General features: G+C 41.9%; 1 protein-coding gene across 4 annotated transcripts in view; it reads left to right on the forward strand.

The window, feature by feature from the left end:
* Positions 1-12324, forward strand: part of cspg5a (chondroitin sulfate proteoglycan 5a) — a 67721-nt gene that overhangs the window by 12368 nt on the left and 43029 nt on the right. The gene's annotated exons all lie outside the window — the stretch shown is intronic.

Below are 12324 nucleotides of genomic sequence, written 5' to 3' on the forward strand. Positions count from 1 at the left end.
GAATTTAAATAATTTTATGGGATTTTTGGCATGAAATTAGTCAAATTGAATGAATATTGGACACGGCCGGCTTCGATCCAAACGTCACAGGATGGCATCGGCTCACCGTGACACTGATGAGATCCCCGGCCCCACCGCTGCTCCCCTCCCCCCACATCCATATGTTTTCTTTGTCTCTCTCTCCACCTGTAGTCATGTCTGACCTTTCTTACGCGCGGCTCGCAAAGGAAACAAAGCACTTTGATACCAGCCTCCGCCTTTCCTTTGTTCCTTTGTTCATCGCACACAAAAAATTCAAGGCTTTCATTCTGAAAAGTCATATCTTCTCACGTGAATGACTTCTTAATTAAAAACAGGCGATTACACGCATAAAAATGCACGTGGGAGGGGATTAGCGTCACATTTTCACTGTGAAAACGGGAGCTGCAAGGTAAATGTGATGTGAGCATCGATACCGGGGAATTTCGGGAATTTCGTGGAAGTTTGAACAGGGAAAGTCAGGGAATTCGACAAAATCTTGGGACATGTCATGGAACCATCAAAAAATAAGAAATAAAACAGTAACTATTATTCAGCAAACGTAATATTTATTTTCCATTGTGTTCATGTTATGTTCACTAGAAAAAATAAACTTTAAGATCTCAATCTTGTGTAAAAAAAAAAAAAAAAATCTCATGTAATGCTTATATAGGTCACTGAAATCCACATTTCAGTCATGCAAAAGGAATTTTACATTTGGTGCAGAGTGAGAACCCTGCAATATGGTGCACTCTGTACTATAAATATACTGTATATGTATGCCGTATTAATAATGGAGTATTTTGCGTTATGTAAACGGGAACAGAGTTGGCCACCGACTCCCAAGAAGGACAAACCTCCATTTTGGCTTTGTTTTCTCTTGTCTCCAAAATCCAACCTCTCCCCTTCTCTGCCCCCAGTCTGGGTCAGCAAACTGGCTCCGCGGGCCGCAACTGTCACAACCAATCAGCTTCCTCTTTACACTCTGTCACAGCCAATCAGAATCGCAGAGTCCAAGTGGGTGGTTTCGTGGCTTCCCCCGCGCCAGACTGATGTGGGTTAAACAAAAGGCAAGGCCCAGGGGTCGGCGGCTGGCCAACACACGCTAACAGCACTTGGCCTTGAGGTGCCTTCACCCCCAAACACACACATGCACACACACACACACACGCACACACACTCACCCGAGCAACTGTAAACTCCTCATTATGACCATCCACACCCTGCGCCACAGGAGCTGGAAGCTACCCCAATTACAAGCACACTGGCAGGGAGCTCACACACACACACACACACACACACACACTCACCTTGTAGTGTGAGGAATCTCCTTATGTAATACCATTTGATTATCCCAGCTGAAGGGGATTGGAGGCCAAACAAAGGCTCCTTTATCCCCTCACTTCTGTCTCATTTGGACCTGGGCTCTTCTGTCCCGACCCAGACGGAGCTTGGAGTCTGAAACCGAGACCAGACCCGATGTGACGTCGCCCGCCGGCGGACGGCCAGTCGCACGTTCAGCTCACCGCCACATCAGCAAATTCACTGCAGCGGCCGGTCAATTCACAAATCACTCGTGCTCTTGAACGGTAGATGAGTCGAAGCGGTTTGCCAGCAGAACTAAAATCAAAACTGCAAACTGGTTCAGGGTCGGTTGGACCTCTGACAGAATTGCTACCCGCTCACTTTGCTGCTGGCCGCGCTTCAAAATGAGCCAAATTATCCAAAAACAAACAAACAAACAAAAAAAAACGTCCTTGTATGGTCATTCATAGTCGTCACTACGCAACACCAGCCTGGTCTCACGGCAGCTTGTGATATAGTGACGTTTAAAGTCAATTTCAAGTTCATTTCGTCGCTGTACCATGTATCATGAATTAGTCCAGTCTCCAGGTGTGGTGCCCCACCCCGGTGTACGCTTTTGTTGGCAAAAGCTACCGAAACTTACCCCCCTCTGGAAGTGATTTTAGCCACTTTTGGTGAAAGAAAATTCATGCAAACCAACACAAATTGGTTTGATCAGCATCCATGGACACAAATCTGTAGATCAAATGTCATGACGACTGCACAGGATTACTGCCATGCATGACTTCATAGTGCAAACACGATTCTGTGCAATTCATGCGATTTGTTCAACAACTGCAGGAAAAAAAAAATCACCAAAAAAAAAAAAAAAAAACACCAAAAATCTCGGACTGAAGAAAGTGATTTTTGTGAGTACCTGTTGCTGCTGCCTCTATTCCACGCAGTTTCAACCCAACAGCCCAGATTCTGTTTCGTAATGTGATGGAAACAGTCACAATGCAGCTGTGTGAGGCTGAATCTGGTGATGCTTACTGAAACTGTTGAAATAATAATTTGCACAAAGTGAATCAATCCCTGAATCAGTTCAAACCACTTCGCTTGTGCTGCTTTTTGCATTAAAATGCCTAATATAGGTACATATTGATGGTCACCTCTTCCAGCTAACTCCACAAAAAAAATTTTCATCTTTGTACTGCGCAATAAAAATCAGATTTTGCAGAATTGATGCATCTAATTACCGAGCTTCAGTATTTCTCAGAATCACACAGATCTAGCTCAAAGTTGGCCACATTTTACTTGTCAAGCTGCGTTCAGGGCTGCTACAATTTCTTGTTGGAAGTATTTGTTGATGTAAGCCATCTATGATTGTTGAAATTACAGTTCACTGTTTTTTTTGGAGAGTAATTCATGTCATGCTGCATTTCCTTTTTCTCCCTGAGCATTCCCCCCTCCACTCATAGTTTGATTTAAACGCCCCAAAACACAGAAGTGAGTTGTCGGTCGTAACCTCCGGTAACCTCTCTGGACTGCGACAAGACTCTGATGAATAATGTGTCGAGCGAGTTTCATGACCCCTGGGCTCTTGCATTTATTAAAAGCCCACTGAATAATTTCAAAAACATCACAGGCATTAATAAGTTAATGAGCCTTATTCGAATGCTTCTCCTCGTTGAAAAGTTTTTCAATTCAATTTTTGGTGCCGCCGCTGTCTATCACTTCCAATTACCAAGATGTGAACTCGAACGCAACACTGTGACGGCTGATTTTAGCTATTTTTACCAGAATATTTATTCTCAGATTAGGCCGACTTGATGAGACAAATCACAGGCCAGCGAGTCATTTTGCAAATTAAGTTTTCATGCATGGCATTAAACGTTTTGCAGCTGTTTCGTCATCACGGCTTTGCTATTTCTGTCAATCGGTTCTTCACTTTGGTGGCTCTTGAAAACATCTTTTTTCACCTTTTTTTTTTCAAAGCACTGTCCCCACCACTCTGTATTTGAAACCAGCGTGTTAAGAAAGTGTAAGAAAGTAAAGACACCCAAGACAAATTCCTCTACATTTATTATGTAATAAAAAGATTCCGATTTTTAGGTTTATGACGCAAATGTACCATTTAATGTCCGCAGGGAGTGTCCGACTATGAGCTTTTATATGAGTCAGTAAAAAGCCTCTGTTCCCGCCTTGTAAGTCCAATTTGTCTCCATTGCTGGTCGCATTTCCTGTTGAAGTGTCCTCGAGCAAGAACGTGAACTCCCACTTGCTGATTCATTATAAGTCACACTGTTGCATTTAGTGTCAGCTAAAATGCCCCAGGAATTCCCCTTTCCCTTCCAGCATAAATTCAAGTTTGCCCTTTTTTATCTTCCATGCCTTTTTTTTGTTGTTTTTTACACTTCCAGTAGTGGACTCGAGCTGCTGGATGGTTGCATGGCTGTAATCAAGTAAATTCAAAGCTGTCATAAGAGCCTGTATACTGGTGCAATAACCTGCTGTAACTTTCTCAGTCGAGCTGCCACAGTGCTGCCACACCGCTGCCGAACCAGCTGCCCGTCAAAAGACTCCTCCTCGTTAATCCAATTAGGCTAACGAGCTGCACGGTTGAAAGAGAGACAATTTTAATTGAAACTCACTCCAGAGATGTGCTGTGAAGCTCCCTGGTGGACTGACACGCTGTAGTCTCCTATACTGCCTGAGAACAGTGGGAGTGTGTGTGTGTGTGTGTGTGTGTGTGTGTGTGTGTGTGCCAAGACGACAGCCTGCTCTGTAAAAGTCTGTGTTTTGCCTTTTTGTTGCTGAAATGCTAGAAGAGCGAGGAAGTGACTGGTTTTTTTTCCAGCTCAAATGATCGAACTCCCCAGACATTTCGGTTTTAGTCGACTTTCAGCTTCTCCTCTGGATTACTCCTCAGAGTGACCATGATGAAGATTGGGATTGAGAGGTTGGTCAGACCTCTGGTGTTTAATCTGTGAACTGTGTTGTAGAGAGACGCCTCGGTCAGGACTTCCCAGTGTGGAAGAAAACTCAAGACAAGAGATTTAGAGACGTCAGATTTAGAGGCGAATACACAGAGGTTTATATAATGGAAGATACTATGATGATGATGATGATGATGATACTTGAAGCGTTGACAAAAACATGGACACTTTGAGAAAAGACGATCAATTTGAGAGGAAGCCAGAAAGCATTTCTTTCCTTAAGTCTCGCTGCTCGCTGTTATTTAGAAGGTAAGGGCTCCTGATTGTCCTGGGCCTTTAATACCCCGAGAAAATGTAAAAAAAAAAAATAAAAAAATATTAAAAAGGTTGCTTTGGCCGTAAACAAGTTAAGGAAATATGAGACATGCTACATAATCCAAGAATCTCACAACATACACAAAGGGGAGAGTGATATTCTACAGTCAGACACTTCAGGTGGCAGATGTACGCTCACAGGTCAAGAGATGAAATCACTGCTGTATATCAGAGAACGTCAGAGGACGGTGGATTTACTGCAGTACTGCACTTGAGTATTTCTGTTTTTTAAGACTGTGTGCTTTTCCTTTTCTACATTTCAGAGAGAAGGCATTCATTTCTACATTTATCTGAGTTACCACCTACATTTCAGAAGAAGCTTTTCCATGCAAAACGTCAAACGTGATGCATTGCCAGCGCATAAACTAGCCAGCAGGAGATGGAGCAATTTAATCCTGACTGTTAATTATTTAACTCTCAATTACACTTTTTCTCTGAAGATTTTTTACTTTTAATGGAGCATTTATTTATTTATTTTTTCCATTATTGCATCACGCATTTTAATCAAGGAAGGATTTGAGTGTTTTTTCCACCACTGCAGAGAGTCATTAACATATCAGCATGTACGGTGATACTCACGTGACCACACACACACACGCGCGCGCGCACAAAAACACACATCAAAGGCTTTGTGTGCATTTTAGCTCCATGCATGTGTGACCCCTCATGCAACTTCTTGAAGATGATTCCTGCAGAAGTGTTATGAACATGACCTCCCGCTTGATAGAGCAGAATACAGCTGGGAAGACGCGCAGGGTGCATCATGAATTATTTAAATGTAATTTCTTTCAACTAATTTTTACCCAAGAAAACTCCACTGGGAATAATAACAAAAGCCTTTTTTTTTTGGCTTATAGAAAAGAGTAAGACTTTTTTTTTTTTTTTAAGACCGTTGAAATGCGTCTGTTGTGTTCACTGTCACTTTATAGTGAAGTTGATGAAAGTTTTTGCCTTGTGCATGATAGATGTGCATTCTCAGAGACACACTGCACTGAAACCAGTCCATCACAGCCGTAAAATATTTGTGGCTAAATCCATTATTAAATATTGGAGTTCAGGCGGAAGGCAACAGCGTGTTAGTTATTCTAGCGTTACAGAGGAGAACATGGAAACACGTTCCTGTGTCTGCATGGGATGGACCTGAATCAGTGCACCTTTATTATGATAAGATTAATGAATTATGATGAGATTATGAGTGAAAGGAGTATGAAATTTGATAGTAAACATGTAGTAAATAATAAATAGTGGCTTGTGGATCCCAGGGCAGTGTGTCTGGCAGGCTGTTTTTTTTTTTTTTTTTTTCGACAGACTGTGAAAGCATCCCACTCCAGCATCCTCCCTCTCGCTATCTCTGTCTCTCTCTATCCGTCTTTTTCGTCTCTTTTTTTTTCTCCATCTGGCTCCCTCCTCCTCCTCCACTCTATCTCTCTTTCCTGTCTCCATTTCGTCGTCCCTCTCCACCTCCGTCCTTATCTCTCTCTCTCTGGTTGCAGAGCAGCCATTAGGTTTCTCGACTGCGTGCTTTGTATTCGTCAGGCTGGTTTGAGGAGGAGGAGGAGGAGGAGGAGGAGGAGCTGGCAGCGCTGAGGGGCTGATGGCTCTTCCCTGGAGATTCACCCAAACACAGCGCTCATCTGGACAAACCGTCACTTAATGAGTGTGTCACAGTCAGATGTGTGTGTGTTTGAGAGAGAGAGAGAAGGCTAAAGCAGGAGAGAAGGGGAATATCATATCAGTGTGTGTTTATGTTTGTGTGCGAGAGAGGAAGAGAGAGAAGGGGGTTGGGGGCGATGACAGACGTTTACAGTCTTAAATCGTAATTTCCTGGTGAGCATTAAGCATTTTGTGTTTAAAACAGCTGTGCGTAGTTGTAGTAAAGCCTATTCTTTTACATGTGTATTTGTGTGCGAGTGTGTGGGTGGCTGCTTCTGTGTGTGTGTGTGTATTTGTGTGTGTGTGCGTGCGTGGTTTTGGCATAGTGTCTCTGGCTGCTCAGTTGATGTGTTAACCAGCAGTGGATTGTGCGACTGCTGGAAGGATTAGCCCCGAAACGACCCTGGTTTCAAAGACGCAGCTCGCTGCTGCTGCGCCAGAAAATAAACCTTCAATAAACCGAAGATTTCCACCTGCAGCCGCCTCACAGCTAAAACAACAGCAGCATCAAGTCATTCTCAGCAATATTGTGCTCCATTTTTTTTTATTTTCACTCCATATTACAGCTTTTTTTTTTTTTTTTTTTTTTTTTTTCAGGGAGTTGTCCCTCATCCAATGTGAGGACATTGTTGTAAAGCCCTTGAGGCAAATTCATAATTTGTGACGTTGGGTCATACTAATAAAATCGACTTGACTCCATTTTATGATTCGAGGAACGGTTTACCTTGCTTGTGTACTGTTCCTCAGCAACGCCCTGATTCACATACATGCAGTTGCACATTCACAAGCAGCAACAAGCAGCTGGTGGAATGCCTTGCTCAAAAGTCCTTTGATGTTCGATGTGGATGGAACAGCATATTGGCTTTGCCAGCCTTGATTTACACATCGGCCCCGCAGCAGCAGCGGCATGTTGTTGTCATTATGCTGAAAAGCCTGGACATAGAAGCTGCTCCAGTGTCTCCAGTGTAGTGGTGGTACATATGCATCAGTTTATATAAATGAATTGTATTAAGTATTGCACAAGTGCCACAGTTACAGTTAAAGGAGAAATCTGCTATTTAATACTTTAATGGTGTGAAACAAAAGCTATTGCTGATGCACCGTGAATGCGGTTTGTTGGTTTATTTGTTTGTTGATGCCATTTTTTGCACACACAAATCATCCACCTCAAGTTCAGTGTACATTTTTTGAAAGCTTTGCTGAAAATATTTTTAGCAAAAAGACAGAATGAGAATAGGATGTTTTATCAGCAGAGATGCTGTTAATCTGAACACCCAACATCTGTAACCTGTCAACAAATTTCTGTGGGATTTCTTTTCAAATCTGCATTCATCTTATATCAGCTGGTGTTATACAACCTTTGAAACAGTGAGTTGTTCAGCCATCACGTTTGATTTTGGGATGAATAACATAACCAGCAGTGATGTGAATATACGTAGATACCTTATTGGTCGTTCACACTTTTACACACAAACAATACAGACATCATATTGTCAATAATGCAGTTTCAGACCCAGATATGACTTAAATTTCATGTTTTTATGCAAATTTTGGCATGTTTTGGGTTTTTTTGTGCAAAAAAAAATGTTGGCATTATATCTATTCCCATGGATAATTGCCAGTAAAGATATTTCCCATGTGGCTACAGTGGAGATGATATGAGAAAAAAGGTTAATTAACGGTAAACATCAGGTCAAAAATGGCATTTTTGGCCAATATTGAACAGTGATGCAGGTAAAAATCAGTTGTAGAAGAGGCAGAGAGACAAATATCACCAGAAAAGGTTGAATAAGATCTATTTCTTGAGGCAAGAGTGGATACACTAAAAAGTAAATTACAAAGCATCATTGCTTAATAACTCCTGGAATGTGTTGAACATCCCAGTTTGATGATATCTGAGGATTTGAGGGTGTTTTTCCTCTTTATTAAGGAGCATGGGTGTCCTGGTTGTTTTTCTGCAGTTATTAGGTTGTGGCCCGTGACAGTGTTAGATTATTATCTGAGGGTGTGTGGATTGTTTTGGGCTGTTTGTCCCGAAACCAGACATCACGTCACGGATGTCATAAAACTGAGATAATAAGAAATGCGACACTCTGGGCCGCTGTGAGTGGCACCTCACTGGAGGACACTTAGAGATGGACAGATTAAGCCACGGAGGGTCACGAGGGTCATCTGAGCTTCAGCCATATCAGCGCAGATCCCCGTAGAAATCCTTACATATGCCATCTGTTGGATGCTTTTATCCAGCGTTTTACCCGTAAGTCCACGCATTTTTTCGCCCGAGTGACCACAGTGGGAACGCAACCGGCGACTCTGGCAGTTTTAATGACCACATTTTCTGTCAGTAGGCCAAATACGCAAGGAAATGTCCAGACACTTACTCATTATACACATTCTTTCTAAGCAGGATCTCACAGATTGAGATATGGGAGTGGCCCCCCTGCAGTAAGCCTGTGTGGCCCCATATGTGTTAAAAAAAAAAAAAAAAAGAGGTGTTATTAAATACGTGTGTGGCTACATTCCCATTACCAGATGAAGTGGCTCAAATCCAATATTTTTGCCTTTTTGTGACACAGATCTGCTTTCTTTTTTTTTTTTTTTTCCCTGAGCCGTGTGAACATAAAAATTCAACCTTTGTTTTGGATTGCTTGGTCTTTGTTCAGACTGCCGGTCCAAGTCAGGTTTTTGGCACATCCAGATTGGAGTCGAATGGATTTTATCTTATAAATCTCTCCTTAATGTCATGTGCAAGGCCACTCATGACAATAATAATAATAATAATAATAAAAAATGAAATGAAATGAAAATGAGAACAAAAGCACAACAGGAGCCATTTCTGCATGGCATGTCGGCTGTTGGCTCCTGCGATATATTTACTTTTATTTAAACTCTAAAAATCACAGTGATGTTGAACAAAATGAGTAAAATTCACAAGAGTAATGAAAGATACCGGGTAAAGGAGAACGATCATTTAAGCAAAAGAAACAGAACAGACCACAATTCATTTAAACAGGTGCATGCAGAGGCTGAATTATTTGTGATTATGGATGTAAACTGGCCAAGGGTCACTAAAGATTTAATTTTTAGGGAGCTTTGTAGTCAGGGCGGTCCAAGCTCACTACAGATTTGAGGAACTTGCAGAGAAAGCCAGTCCTTCGATGCTTCAAAGGATCAGTTCAGCATAGACAAGATACAAGTTGGCAGCTTCCCGATAAGGGTCTTATAAATAAACAAATACGTATGTCTATCTCGTCTCTCAGACAGAGAAGACCACCCGACTGACCGGACGGTCGGTCTTTACAGATTTAAGGAAAAAACAGATTTGCCTTCAGTCTGAACAGAGTCGTTCGTATGTGCTCCTTGACTGAAAATCGATGTGAACTCGGTGAAAACGGTCAGGTTGGAATATGTCTTGTTTTTTTCCCCGCCACAAACAGACTTCACTGTCAGTGTGTCTTCATTCAGTGTCAGCGCTGATGAGCCAAAACAAAACAAACCAAAAAAAAAAAAAAAAAAAAAAAAAGGAAGATAGCGGCTAAAAAAACCAACAGGAAACAGTGGAGAGACGGTGAAGTTACAGATGTAATAGATGCAGTATGCAGCGGCGACGTGTCTGTCCAAACCGGTTTCCCCTTTTTCTCCCACAGCCTGTCCACCATCACTCCACAGCAAATAATCCGAAAAATGAGCGCTTGCACAGGTATTTCGTTCATTCAGTGGATAGTTCTTGACATAATCTGAGGAGTTATGAAAGGCTTTCATGAGAGTGACGTGTCTTTATTAAGAGTGTAGGTGATGATGGCATGTGTTAGTGATTATTCTGACTTTATATTGCCAATATCCCTGTAACACAACGGGCCAACTCTGACAGCCTGGTTTATTTACAGGGACTGGAGCGCTGTTGGAGTTATTTCAGGGTTCATTTTAGCTGAGGCTTGCTGTTGTGCAGCTGCCACTCAAGATGAACACTCTTTGCTGTGTCATCTTCACATATTTACAGCATCTTACACTTGTCAAGACACTGGCTTGACTGTGTCTGCTCAAGATCACCCCTTCCCCCCCTGCAGAGTTGCCCCCTGAGTCTCCCAAATCTCCCCCCAGCCTCCTAATCCCTAATCCCAGCTCCTTGCCTTTCAACTACATTAGTAAATTATTCCTTTTTAATCCAAATGGGAGCAGCCACAAAGCAGCTTTTTGTGTGTCTCAAGGAGCCACCCGTGGATGAAGTAATCGCCCAGAGAGTAATAAGCATCGGGCCGGTCACGTCTCGTTTTAATTTGTTGTGCGTTTCACCCGGCCGGTTCAGTGCCAGGCCGCTCGAGCCGGAACGTGAGGTGAGGTCACCACCGCTGTGCGGACGCCAGGCTGCAAAATGGCTTTGGAAAGACTTGGACTGAACCGATTGGCAGTCGTTTTGTGTATTCATGCTTTATTGATTGTCATCCAAATGCAACCAATATGAGCTGTTGCATTAAACAACCCACTGTATGCATTGTGTTTCACTGCTTTTTTCTTTTTTCTTTTTTTTTTTTTTTTGCTGGTTTGTGATTTCTGTCTTTACACCAGGATAAGAACTTGATGTACTTTTGATCTGATTTTCAAGTTCATGTGAATTATTTTTGAAGGCAGTTTTATTGGGAGCCGAAATGAAACTGGAACTTTTTGTTCATTGTTTCATAATCCTACAGACCTTACACAAATTACACAAATCGTAAATAAAATGGCACTAAAACATAACCGGGCTGAACAGTATGTTGTTACCTGTTAGATAGATATTATCATTTACAAAAAAAAAATAATAATAATAATAAAGAGATGAGAGTATCAGTGTATTTCAAAGGAAATCATTTCCCATAAATCCAGATACGGTTACAGCGACACAAAAATATCTGCATTTCTTCTTCAGTATAAAAAATGGATTTTGGCATACTTCAGTTTTAAGTGGTGTGCCAAGAAGTCGGGAATAACGAAGGGAGAGCCTAAGCCGGTTAGTGATTGTCAGCTATTATTTGAGTGCTGTCAAAAATACTAGAATATAGAGGTTGTTGTAGCTTGGTTAAAAAATTAAGAAATGTTCGGCTTTAATGTACAAAGACAGGAGTGGACGCCCATTAAGGACAGCTCAGTGTCTCTGCTTTCCTGAAGGATCAGTGGAAAAAATACTTTGGCCCGCCGTCGAGCTATAAAATAATATATCTGCATTTCACGCTGGCAAATAAACAAACACAGTCTGTACCACCAAGATGTGTTTTAGCTTCTTTCCCACTGCGGGGAAACAGAAGAGCTTGGTGCAGTTTTTCCCTCCTCTGTCCCCAACCACTCCATCTCCCATCCCTTGATTGTTGAATTTTTAATGATATTGGCTGTTTTTTTTTTTTTTTTTTTTTTTTTTTTTTTTTTGTCGGTGCAGTCGTTTGTGTGGGGTCTGCATTTTCCTGCGCTGCTGCAGCGTTTTGTACCGCACACTCGGTTGTTTTCTTGTCAAAAAGGCTGCGTTCCTCTCTCCCAGAGCACACCCGATAGGCTCGGCCAGTTTTAGATGAACATGAATCACCTGGCAGACAAAAGTCATAACCTAGTGTGAATATTTAACGCCGTAAAATAAATTATGAACGGACTGAAATGCAAAAAATAGTACTTCTAATTAGCGGGGACACTTTTTACCCCCATATTTTTCATTTCAATAGAACTTTACAATTTGTCAAGGACATTTTTGCCACATCTTAGTAGTTACTGCGTATAGAGTCAGAGTCAGTTTCGGACACATTTCTCATCACCGATCAAACCAGGAAGCTCTTCACTTCCCTCGCCAGCCGTCCACCTGGATGAGGACAAGAAGTTTTGTCTGAGCAGATCGATGCAAAATGTGCCGTTTCCAAAGCGAGATCATTCTTCACCGCTCATTAAATGTTCTATAATTCCCTCACCGCTTTGTTTCTATCGTTTTTTCCACGTAGTCTATACTCTCTAGTATTATTTCTTCATCCAGACAGTAGGAGAGTGAATGGAGAGAAGTTTGTTACAGAATTTGACCCAAACCAGGCGGCAGGCTGTC

Source organism: Myripristis murdjan, chromosome 16 (genome assembly GCF_902150065.1).
Source record: "Myripristis murdjan chromosome 16, fMyrMur1.1, whole genome shotgun sequence".
NCBI classification, from domain to species: domain Eukaryota; kingdom Metazoa; phylum Chordata; class Actinopteri; order Holocentriformes; family Holocentridae; genus Myripristis; species Myripristis murdjan.